General features: G+C 37.6%; 1 long non-coding RNA gene and 1 other non-coding gene across 2 annotated transcripts; both read right to left on the bottom strand.

Moving 5' to 3' along the window:
• Positions 1-2,277: 2,277 nt before the first annotated feature.
• Positions 2,278-10,641, bottom strand: LOC123633049. The gene is made up of 3 exons (XR_006733533.1): positions 10,624-10,641; positions 8,301-8,433; positions 2,278-2,309 (listed from the first exon to the last, which is right to left on the bottom strand). It is a non-coding gene; the product is annotated as an uncharacterized LOC123633049 (long non-coding RNA).
• On the bottom strand, positions 6,895-7,004 carry LOC123633774. The gene has a single exon (XR_006733779.1). It is a non-coding gene; the product is annotated as a small nucleolar RNA SNORA18 (small nucleolar RNA).
• Positions 10,642-12,477: the final 1,836 nt, after the last annotated feature.

Raw genomic sequence — 12,477 nt, 5'->3', positions numbered from 1 at the left:
TTGTCTTCTCAATCACTTTCTCCTTCTGCAGAAATCCTCAGTGTCCCTGGTAGCACCCTTAGTGACTCTAAGCATGAACGCAAGTGTGAAAGTTGTCAAATCAAAATGGAGTCACGATGTTAAGAAAACTCTGACAAATAGAGTTGGAGAAGGCCATGAAGGGAGGGTTCTCATGCTTGTATACGTGGTAACAAAAACTGTCACAAAGGACTCTTCAAAAACCACAGCCTTCCACAAACACCATTGCAACCATACAGAAAAATACATTCTCAAAGGACATCTACCACAGCAACTGCCTGTCCAACCTCAGACTGGCATTACTCTTGTTATTAATCTTTGTAGCCAAGGATAATTATTTCCAAAAAATTATGTAATCCTCCTCAGTTTCCCTTTAAAAATCATTGTCTTCCTTTACCTCCCTGAATGCACACAGTTTACTATGGCATGCATATTTCCATTGCAATGCTCTGTTTCCAAATAAACATCTTTTAGAGAGCCTCTCTCTGTTTGTCATCTAGGTGGACACAGCGTTCCTAAAACAGGGTCTCTGATGCTATCCTTTTAAGCAAAAATGAGCGCAGGTATTCAATAAATAAATATTCCTCAATCTGAGTTCCTGGTTTCTGAGAAGGGATGAAGCATAGGTTAAATCTTCGGAAATACCACTTGTGGGTAAAAGTAGGTTGATCTAGTATTCATTTAAAAACATGCCTGAGGGCATCCTTCTCCTATTCAGCTGCAGCCATTTTTTTTTTTTTTTTTTTTTTTTTTGAGACAGTGTCGCTTTGTTGCCCTGGCTAGAGTGAGTGCCCTGGCGTCAGCCTAGCTCACAGCAACCTCAAACTCCTGAGCTTAAGCGATCCTACTGCCTCAGCCTCCCAAGTAGCTGGGACTACAGGCATGCACCACCATGCCCGGCTAATTTTTTCCATATATATTTTAGTTGGCTAGATAATTTCTTTCTATTTTTAGTAGAGATGGGGGTCTCGCTCTTGCTCAGGCTGGTCTCGAACTCCTGACCTCGAGCGATCCACCTGCCTCGGCCTCCCAGAGTGCTAGGATTACAGGCGTGAGCCACCGTGCCCGGCCTGCAACACCCAAAGCCCTCCCTGGCCCCTCTCCCCTCTTGCCCTACCCCTTGCATAGGTAAATAGCCAGGTGCATATTTAAATTTTATCATAGTGCAAGGGGCATTTTTGGTAAAAATTATATAACTGAAGTAACTTGGAAGCTCACCTTAGGCAGATTTTTAGAGTTCCAACGCCAAACTATTCCTTCCAGGTGTTCCATATCATCGCTCACTGTTTTAATTAATGAAGTACTTTCAGGTTCGAGAGGCTGGTCAGTTTCTCCGAGGCACTGTGTCTGTAATTCCTGTAGTTGCACACCAGGTAGTGGAGTCCGATAGAGAACATAGATTCGCATAGATTTCTCATTCTTATTGCGGAGGCTCTCAAACTTTCTCAGTTCCCAGCACCCTTAGTGTCTCCTTAATTTTTTCATGGAAACTATAGGCCAAGAGAAGTACCTAACTGTTCTGGACATAGGCCAAAGCGAGTACCTAATTGGCCTAAACAACTTAATAGCAGTTTTCATGGTATCTGACAAATGTCACTGTGTTTCCCTTGAAATTTAAAAATATCCTGCTGCACCCCTGTGAGTTTGCTGCAATGCCCTGGGGCAGCTTGGCATACAGTTTGGGAGCATTGTCTTTATATTTGAGGACATTTAGCAAACAATTTATATATGGTTTCTTTATGAAAAATAACTAAATAAAAATTGCTATGATTTCACTTTTCTGTAGAAAATAAAATAGTGACACGTATCAACATGGACAGATCTCAAAATGTAATGTTAGGTAAAAAAAGTCACGTTACACCTAATTTTTATAATGTGTACAAAATAATAGCATTTATTTAAAATTTATATCTCATTTATGGATACAAAAGTGTAGTAAAGTAAAAACTGGAAGGATGCACAATGTCTTCAGGAGAGTGGTTATCTCTAAGGAGGAAATATTAATAAAATGGGACAAAAGGAGAATAAAGACCCAAACTATATCCATAACATTTTGTGTGTTATTAAAATGTGTAAGGCAAACATGACCAAATGTTGACATTTGTTAACTCTGAGTCACGGGCTGTAGGTGTTTCTTACATTATTCTCTGTAGTTTTCTAAATTAAAACATTCTTGGGCCAGGGTGGTGGCTCATGCCTGTAATCCTAGCATTCTGGGATGCCAAGGCGGGAGGACCACTTGAGCCCAGGAGTTTGAGGTTGCATTCTAGCCAGGGCGACAGAGTGAGATCCTGTTTCAAGAAAACAAAAACAAAACAAAAAACCAAAAAACATTCTTAAACCCAGAAAGTATTGAGCAAGACTTAAAGGAGGTAGATAAAGTATTATTTTTCTTTTCTACATATAATCAACTTTTAACTCTAGATATTTAATTTAGTTTTGGGTCATAAAATAATTCTAAATTTTTTCTGGGGTCAGAAATAGCCAGAAGATAACTACTTACTCTGTTTTCAAAAGCCCCAGCTGCTGTCCTTAATAAAATCAGCTGCTTGCTAATCCTAATAAGGTGTAACTTTTGCAACGAACTAGTTCCAGATGACAGATTTAGATTTACATTCTTATTCAACACATTATCATGTTGAAGACGAGACCACATCTTGTTAAAATTTTAAAAAATGGGCCGGGCGTGGTGGCTCACGCCTGTAATCCTAGCCCTCTGGGAGGCCGAGGCGGGTGGATCTCTCGAGGTCAGGAGTCCGAGACCAGCCTGAGCGAGACCCCGTCTCTACTACAAATAGAAATAAATTATCTGGACAACTAAAAATATATATCTAAAAAATTAGCCGGGCATGGTGGCGCATGCCTGTAGTCCCAGCTACCCAGGAGGCTGAGGCAGAAGGATTACTTAAGCCCAGGTGTTTGAGGTTGCTGTGAGCTAGGCTGATGCCACAGCACTCACTCTAGCCTGGGCAACAAAGTGAGACTCTGTCTCAAAAAAAAAAAAAAAAAAAAATTTTTTTTTAAATGTCAGGATATTACATATGGTAGGTATTCAAATCAATGTCTTTGGAATTAGTGAACCAATTTATCCTTTACTCAGCATTTAAAACAAATGTGAACAATAAGAACTTTAAGGCACAGCTGTAGCAGTTTTATAATGTGGCGTACAATTTTTATTCTTTTTAAAACATTATATTAATCTTAAAGTGTAATATATTCATATGGTTCAAACTTTAAAGGTTTAAACTGACACACAAGGAAAAATAAGGCTCCATTCCACACTTGATTCCCAGCCACTCAGTTCTCTCCTGAGAGGCAGCCAAAGTGACCAGTTTTTGTGTATATGATTAGAAAAGAGGCATTATATATATGTGCATATATACACACACACAAGTACATGGATACATATATACAAAACCAAATATATACATTTTATATATAAATGAATATACAAATTTGTTTATATAAATAGTAACACACATCATACACATGGCTCTAAATACCATCTCCAGATGACATTGATTAGACAATCATTTGAACATCTAATAAGCATTTCAAATTCCTAATTGCTCCCTCCAGACAAGCTCCACCTGCAGCTTTCCCATTCGGTCACTAGCAACCCCTCCTCGAATGCTCTCTTTCCTGCAGGCTCCATGTCCAGTCCCTCAGGAAAGCCTGTTGAGGACTTTGAAACATTCCCAGAACCTGGCGGCTGCTCACCAGCTCCCCTGCTGTCACTGGGACCACTGCCTCCCCATTGTCCTCTCTACATCCACCTGGTCTCTCACAGTCTATTCTTCACACAGCACTAGAGCGATCCTTTTAAACTGTAAGTCATAAATGCCACTGCCCACCTCACAATCCTGCAATAGTTTCCTTTCACTCAGAGTACACATCCGAGTCTCCTCAAGGCCCCGCACAGATCCGCCTCCCATTGTCTGTCTTCCTGTTATTCTTTCTGGCTCCCTCTGCTGGCCTTTCCACTGCTCCCTGAACTCACCAGACACACCGTTGCCTTCGGGCCTTCCCTAGCTCCCTCTGCCTGGAACTCTCTTCTCTCAGATTGTCTTTCAGCTAACCCCCTCTTCTCTTTCAAGTCTTTGTTCAGACCTCACCTTCTGAGGCCCAACCTGGCCACACTATACAACAGTGCACATGACGCCTTCCTGGCCCCCACCCCACGGATCTCCCATAACCCGCTCTACTTTTTCTTTTACCCATAGAACTTGCCAGTTTCTAATATACTAAATAATGGTCATGTTTGTTCTTTACTGGCTGTCTCCCTTAGCAAAATGTAAGCTCCAATACAGTTGAGATGTTTGTCTATTTTACCTGTAAATATATCCCAGGTGTCTAGTGTGATGCCTGACACAGCAGATGCTCAAAGGCATTGTTGAATATGTGAATGAATAAATATACTCTGCATATTGTTTTGCATCTTGACTTTTCACTTAACGATATATTTATTCAACAGATATATCTTGAAAATCTTGGAAATTTCTTATTAGCACATTGTCTTAGTCCATTCAGTGTTGCAATAACAGAATGCCTGAGGCTGCATGATTTATAAAGAAAAGAGATTCATTTGGCTCACAGTTCTGATGACTGGAAAGTTCAAGATTGGGCAGTTGTATCGGGTGAGGGCCTCATGTGGCTTCAACTTATGACAGAAAGTAGAAGAAGAGTAGGTGTGTTCAAAGAGATCAAATGCCATGAAAGGAAGCAAGAGAGAAAATGAGGGACAGACTCTTTTTAATAATCCATTCTCATGGGGAACAATCCATTCTTGGGAGAAGGAAAACTCAGCCTCATGAGAGGGCACTAATCTGTTCCTGAGGGATCCTACCACCTGACCCAAACACCGCACACTGGGCCCCACCTCCCAACACTGCCACATTAGTGGTCAAATGTCAACATGAGTTTTGGCAGGGACAGATCACATCTAAACCATAGCACACATACATTTTTCCCTCATTCTTTTTTTTTTAATGGAAGCTTATTATTTCAGTAGAAAGCTATATCACAACTTACATAACCAGTTCTATTTAAATTGTTTTTAGTCTTTCGTTTTTTACAAATAACACCATAATGACAATCTGGTCCATATGTTATTTTGCACATGTAAAAATATCTGTAGGATAAATTCCCAGAAGTGGAATTACTGGTTCAAAAGATGTATACTTTTTAATTTTAATAGATATTGCCAAATTGAATTCCATAGAGCTTGTACTAATTTATGTTCCCTCCAGCAATGTATGAGAGTATTTGTTTTTCATACTCTCATTAACACAGTCTTATAATTTTATTATTTTTGCCAGATTGATAGATAAAAAATGACTTCTCAGTGTAGTTTTTTTCTCTGGTTTGCAGCTTGTCTTTTGACCTTGCCTATGGTTGTTTTTCCTTTCATTTTTCTGGTTTTTTAAAATTTCAAAATATTAAGGGAGTACAAATGTTTTTGTTACATGTTTTGTTACTTTGTGTAATGTTTTAGTTAGGGCTTTTGGTGTGCCTATCACCAGAATAGTGTTCATTGTACCCAACAGGTAAGTTTTTACCCCTCACCCCACCCACACACTCTCGATTTCCAATGACCTTTACATCTTTTTGTGCCCATGTGTGTCTATCAATTACCTCCCAACTATTAGAGAGTACATGTGGTGTTTGTTTTTCCATTCCTGAGATACTTCACTTAGGATAATAGTCTACAGTTCCATCCAGGTTGCTGCAAAAGACATTATTTCATTCCTTTTTATGGCTGAGTAGTACTCCATGGAATATATATACCACATTTTCTTAATCCACTTATGAATTGATGGGCATTTAGGTTGATTCCACATCTTTGCAATTGTGAATTGTACTGTGATAAACATTTGAGTGCAGGTGTCTTTTTGATAAAATGACTTATTTTCCTTTGGGTAGATACCCATCAGTGGGATTGCTAGGTCAAATGGTACATCTACATTTATTTCTTTGAGGAATATCCATACTGTTTTCCATAGAGGTTGTACTAATTTGCAATCCCACCAACAGTGCATAAGCATTCCTTTCGCTCTGTGTCCACACCAGCATCTATTGTTTTTTGACTTTTTAAGATGGCAATTCTTACAGAAGTAAGGAGGTATCTTATTGTGGTTTTAATTTGCATTTCCCTGATGATTAGTGATGTTGAGCGGTTTTTCATGTTTTTTGGCCATTTGCCTATCCATTTTTCTGTTTTTTTTATTGAGTTTTTTTTACAGCAACATTCCACTAAAATTTATGGTTTCTGACCTAACGAAATAAAAATTTTTTTATGAAATTGAATTTATCAATTTTTTATTAATACTTTTTCTCCCTGGGTTTTGTGTTAAAAATAGGTCTTACTCAATTTGATGTATTTAAAAATTCTGACATGGCTTCTTCTCATACTTTTTTTTAAAATTTAAAGTCAACAAATATTCATTCAAGGAATTTTACATGTGATTTCTTCCACTGTCCATCAAGGTAACCGTAGTCCCTCAAAGGACTTAGTTCCTCAAAGATAAATCTTCAAGACAGCCCTTTTTAATAGAACAGATCCTCAATCTATAGTTGTCCTATCACCCCACAAGTTACTTACCATAATTCTTTTGGCTTCTTAACAAATTTCCCACCAAACTTAACAAATTTCCCACCAAGAATCTTTGGGATCTAATTTCTTCAAGCAAGTTACTTTAGGGTCATTTTTAGAGTAGATGGGTCTGGCTGGTTCTCAATTTGACACCCTCTCAGAAAAATGAATGAGTTCAAATCATCTTAGTTCCTAAAGCCATCACACTCAAGAAGAGTTCAGATCAGTGGGATATGCCAATGCCTAAAGTAAAAACAAATTATTAGGTCTTTCATACTTTTAGCGACTGTCTTGTAGTTCCTTCACACAGATGTAACAAATAGTCCTGTGAGGAAAGCCAAACCACACAGTTACTCTATGAAGCGTTTCCAACGGTGTGTGGCTACGCTTCTTCTCATACTTTTGTAGTTTCATTGTTACTTGTAAACTTTGATCCACCAAAAATATATTTTGATGTACTGTGAGAGAGGATTCAATAATTTCTGCCTTCGATAACTCTTGAGTTGTCCCAAACCCTTAATTGAGTAAGTCATGTTTTTTCTACTATTTGAAATGCCATTGTATTAGTTTGTTTTCTGTCGCTTGTAACAGAATAACTGAAATTGGGTAATTTATAAAGAAAAGGAATTCATTTTTACAGTTCTGGAGGCTGCGAAGTCCAATATTGAGGGCCCGAATCTGGTGAGAGCCTTCTTGCTGCTTGGTATTCTCCGAATAGTCCCGAGGGGTGCAGGGTATCACGTGGTGAGGGGGCTGAATGTGCTAACGAGCTGGCTGAGGTCTCTTGCTCTTCTTATAAAGCCACCAGTCCACTTTTGAGATAACCCTTTAATCCCCTAATCCATGAATGGATTAATCCATTCATGAGGGCATAGCCCTCATGATCCAATCACCTTGTAAAGGCCTGACCTTTCAATACTGCTACATTGGGGATTAAGTTTCCAACACATGAAATTTGGGGGACACATTCAAACTGCAGCAGCCATCTTTGTTATATACTAATTTAATAAATGCATAAGTGCATTTGTGTCTGTTTCTAGAAATTCTGTTCCATGTCATTGATTCTTGTGTCTATTTGTGCCCCAGGACTACTGTTTCAGTTTCTATTGGTCTATAGTGAAAAGGCTAGTGCTCCAGCATTGCATTTATTGTCAGAATTTCTCTAGATATTCTTGCTGGTTATTTTTTCACCTGATGTTTAAAATCAGCTTGTCTATTACTTCTCAAACAATACCAATACCCAAACCAAGGTCAAGACCAAGACCAACAACAACAGCAACAACAACCCTGTGGTGTTTTGTGGGCTTGTATTACATTCATATTCTTCAGCTACAATCTTAGCTATTGCCTTGAGCATATTTTAATCACTGAAAAACAGTCTTTTTCTGTTTTGTCTCTGAGTTAATTCTTTCTGGACTTCTGGTTGCAGCTGCTAGCTTAGTTTCACCTCCATCACTGGATTGGGGTGTTGTTCTGGGTTCTGTGCCTCAGCAATCCTGATGTCTTTCTATTTATTTATTTTTCCTTATTATTTCATGCTATAGCATAATTTAAAGTGGTTTGTTCAAAATCATAATTATAAGAGACTTACTAGGATACACCTTTCATTAACTTCTTTTAGACAGAAATTTTAGAATCTTGAAACAATTTTTCAGTCATTTAAATTCAAACTGTAGTTTGTGATGCTAACCTTTAAATTTGTAAGTATATTTTCCACTTGAGGTCTTTAAGATTTAGACAAATGACTGGTTTCTATGCAACCACACAGATGAAGGGCATATTCTATCTTGCAGCTTTCCATTCCTTAGCAATGTGCTTAACATCTGTAGTCAATAAATATACCCCCCCCAGGGCAAAAGAGAAAAAAGGAATTGAGTAAAAGAACTCTTGCAGTAAATGTCAGCAGGCATTTTATAAGATTATTTTCTTAAAGCTAAATTAAAAGTTCTACCCACCATTGACTAAATGTATTTTAAAGCTTATAAACTATAGATAAACTATAATTCACACGTATATATGAATACATAAAGACTGAAGAAACCAAATATGATAAAATTGGCGCATTTAAAAAATTAGAATGCCTGTAGGATCTGTATGAGAAATGCAGAACCATATGTCTTATAGTCTCATTTTTGTGGAAATGAAAAATAGTAACATTTGGAGTACAGATGCTCCTTGGCTTATGATGGGGTTACATCCCAATAAATCCATCATAAGTTGAAAATGCATTTAATACACCTAACCTACCAAACATCATACCTTAGCTAGCCTACCTTAAATGTGCTCAGAACAATTACATTAGCCTACAGTTGGGCAAAATCATCTAATGCAAAGCCTATTTATAATAAAGTGTTGCATATATTTTGTAATGTATTGAATACTACACCAAAAGTGAAAAACAGAATGGTTGTATGAGTACTCGAAGTATGGTTTCTACTGAATGCATACTGCTTGAAATTTTTAAATTGAACCATCGGAAGTCAGGAATCATTTGTATTTTCTTTGTCTCAGGTACAATGCTAAGCATTCTGTTGAATCCTCACCACGACCCTGTGGGCCAGGTGCAACTGTCCTCATTATGTAGATGAAGAAACCTGAGGCTTAACAAGCAATTTGTTCAAAGCCAGATGTTTACCAACTGATAGACCAAGATTCACACCTAAGCAGCCTGATCCCAGACCACTATACAGTTAATATGCACAAATGAAGACATAGAATGGGAGCATTTGAAAGATTTCTTCCTAGATGGGGCAATTATGAATAATTTTAAAAATCAGTTTTATTAGGTATAATATACATAAGATAAAATTCACCAGTATTAAGTGTACAATTAGCTGCATCTGGAAAAAAATGTATACAGTAGTGTAACATTTCTGTCATCCCAGAAAATTTCCCCATGCCCCTTCACAGTTGACCCCTTCCCTCTATGCTCCCTATCTCCGGGCAACCATCGGTCTCCTTTCAGAAGAGTTTCACATCTTCTAAAATTTCCTATAAATTAAATCACATTGTAGTAGTCTTTTGAGGATGAATTTTTAATTTTACATAAGGCTTTTGAGATTCATTTTGTTGTTGCATGTATCAATAGTTATTCCTTTATTGTTGAGGAATATTCCATTGTATGGGTATGCCACAATTTGTTTATCTGTTCACCAATTATTTGGGCTATTTCCAATTTGGGGCAATTGTAAATAAGGCTGCTATGAGCATTTGAGTCCAAATCCTTGTGTGGACATATGTCTTAATTTCTCTTAAGTACTAGGAATATGACTTCTGGGTCACATGGCAAGCAATACAAAATGGGTTCTTAGATATGGTGAAAATCATAATGATGGCATGCAAATGATTGCCTTTTGTTAACTGATCCAAGGAGCCTATGGACATTGTATTAATACAAAAGGACATCTTTATTTTCAGTTAATTATTTCAATAATCACCTCTTTTATTTCTCTCATTTTTTATTTGTAAGTAAAGGATACTAAATTACTTTTTATTAATTATCCAGAAATTAAGAAATAAAATGCAAAACAAAATATCATATTTCTAGGCAGAATTTGACCCACTTAGGCTTTCTCAAACTGGTGATAGAAATTGTGGAATTTTCTTTTATATCTCTCCAGGCCTCTCCCAAAGAGTCTGGAATTGTCTTTGTACTCCAGAGAACTCAGAGATAGTATTTTCCCAAGGTATGAACCTGTTGACCTGAACCAATTGGAGAAACAACCATTCTCTTGGCCATCTGACAATCTTGAGAACAAACCATGTGAGAACTAGGAAAATTTGTTCTTGACATTGTAGCATCCACTTTGCATGCTGAAACCAAATTTTAATCAAGCCATTTCTTCACTAATGTGGAGAGAATTTGGCACTGAGCAAGAATATTTATTGGTTATGCTAGAAGGTTACTGATGGTTAACTGTTAACACCCACCATTCAGCCTGGGCAATATAGTGAGACCCTGTCTCTACAAAAAATTAAAAAAAATAAAATTAGCTGGGAGTGGTGGCGCATACCTGTATTTCCAGCTACTCAGGAGCCTGAGGAAGGAGGATCACTGAACCCAGGAGTTCGAGGTTGCAGTGAGCTACGATTATGCCAGTGCACTCCAGCCTGAGAGACCCTGTCTCAAAACAAACAAACAAACAAAAACCCAACCCACCAGCATAGCATTATATCAATTTTGAAATGGAGTTATATGTCCATTATTGTTGCTTCTCCAGTCCTCAAACATATTATAACAAATGTATTCACTGTCTTGGTACACACTTAGCTGGGTTCTCTAATTGTAAGAGCTACTGCCTATTTCATGTACCAAGAACTCAAGCATCTAACACAGCATCTAACATATAATAGATTGCTTCCTGATGCATGTTGAATAAACAAAATCAATAATTAATATTGCATACATCTAATTAACAGCTATAACACAGAATTAAAAACCACAATTTAATATAATCAAGAGCTATAACCACAGAATTATCTACAGCTAATTATGTAATTAAATCATATTTCTTAAAATGGGCAAATGATACAAATATCCCTGCTTGGGGACACTGAATTGGGGTGAGGGGATGAGAAATACTTGCACAGCTGCCTGGCCTTGGGGTTCGGTTTGGGTCTTCAGCAGAGGAAGTCCTATATAGTCTTAAAGTCCAATCATGGGAAATAGACACTCAAAGCAGGTAAGATGGAAAGTTCCTATGATAAATAGGAAATAGCACATGTGGTTAGGAGTAAGACAGACAGATGGGCTTGAATTCTGCCTTCGCTACTTACCTTTGGACTCGAGGAAAAACATTCAGTGTCTTTGTGCCTCAGATTCTTTATCTGTAAAACAGAGGTTAAAACTGTACTCATGTCATATAGTTGTTGCAAGGATTAAATGAGTTAAAATAATACATTATAAATACAGTGCTTTGTACACTGAAGCATATAATAAATGTTAGCTTTTATGATGTATCACAGAATAATATAGAGGTAGAAGTACAGTAGGACATTAGGGGATAGAATCCATCATTTTCTAGCTGTGTGACCCTAGGTAAATTAATCTTGATAAATTAGAGTTTCCTTATGTGTAAAGTGAGAATAATTAATTCTGACCTCCAAGGATGGTTGACAGAATTGCAGACAATATGTATAAAGCCAGTGCCTGGCATGAAGCACTCAGTAAGTAGGAACTATGCTGTCTTCTCTTTTATGTCTAAGGATGCAAAATTTAAAACCTTACATGTAGTTGCTCTGTATTAAGGGATACTTTTAATTGTATTCAACTCAATATTGAAGTGTTTCAATTTGGAACTAACTAGAATAAAAAGAATTATTTTCAATCCTGCATTTTGAAATCAGTTAGAAATGTATTCAATGATTCTGCAGTTTTCAAATGGGGTGGCAGAAAATGGAGTTAGGCAGAATACCCAACTTCGAAGTATCTGAATTTTGTGATCTAGTGGCTGTAAGGCAGCAGCTGATGACACAGGCGAAGCTGCTGCCTGGCTTACTCTTAGCGGACAACAATGATAATTCTTTCTTCCTTCCTTTTCTGAGTGATCTCAGCCAAGCACAAAGAAGAGTTTATCAGAGGTAGGAGAATGTCAAAATCTTCTGATCTGTAAATGAACCTAAGTTTTGCCAAATAGTGTCTACGTGGTGTCAGTGGAAATAAGGCCCCCAAAGCTAGAATATGCAAGCTTTAAATAGGTCAAATGGAATCACAGAGAAAGAAACCATCAGAGTGACTTCTTTGTAACATAAAGGTCCAGTGATTACTAAACAGCCCAACCTCAAGTGCTTTGAGACTGGGATGGGGACTGCTCCACCCGTCCGAGGGATCTACACATCTCTTTCCCAGCACAGAGGTCTTTCTCTAG

This window comes from Lemur catta, chromosome 2, assembly GCF_020740605.2.
Source record: "Lemur catta isolate mLemCat1 chromosome 2, mLemCat1.pri, whole genome shotgun sequence".
NCBI lineage: Eukaryota > Metazoa > Chordata > Mammalia > Primates > Lemuridae > Lemur > Lemur catta.
This window is presented reverse-complemented; position numbering and strand designations above follow the sequence as displayed.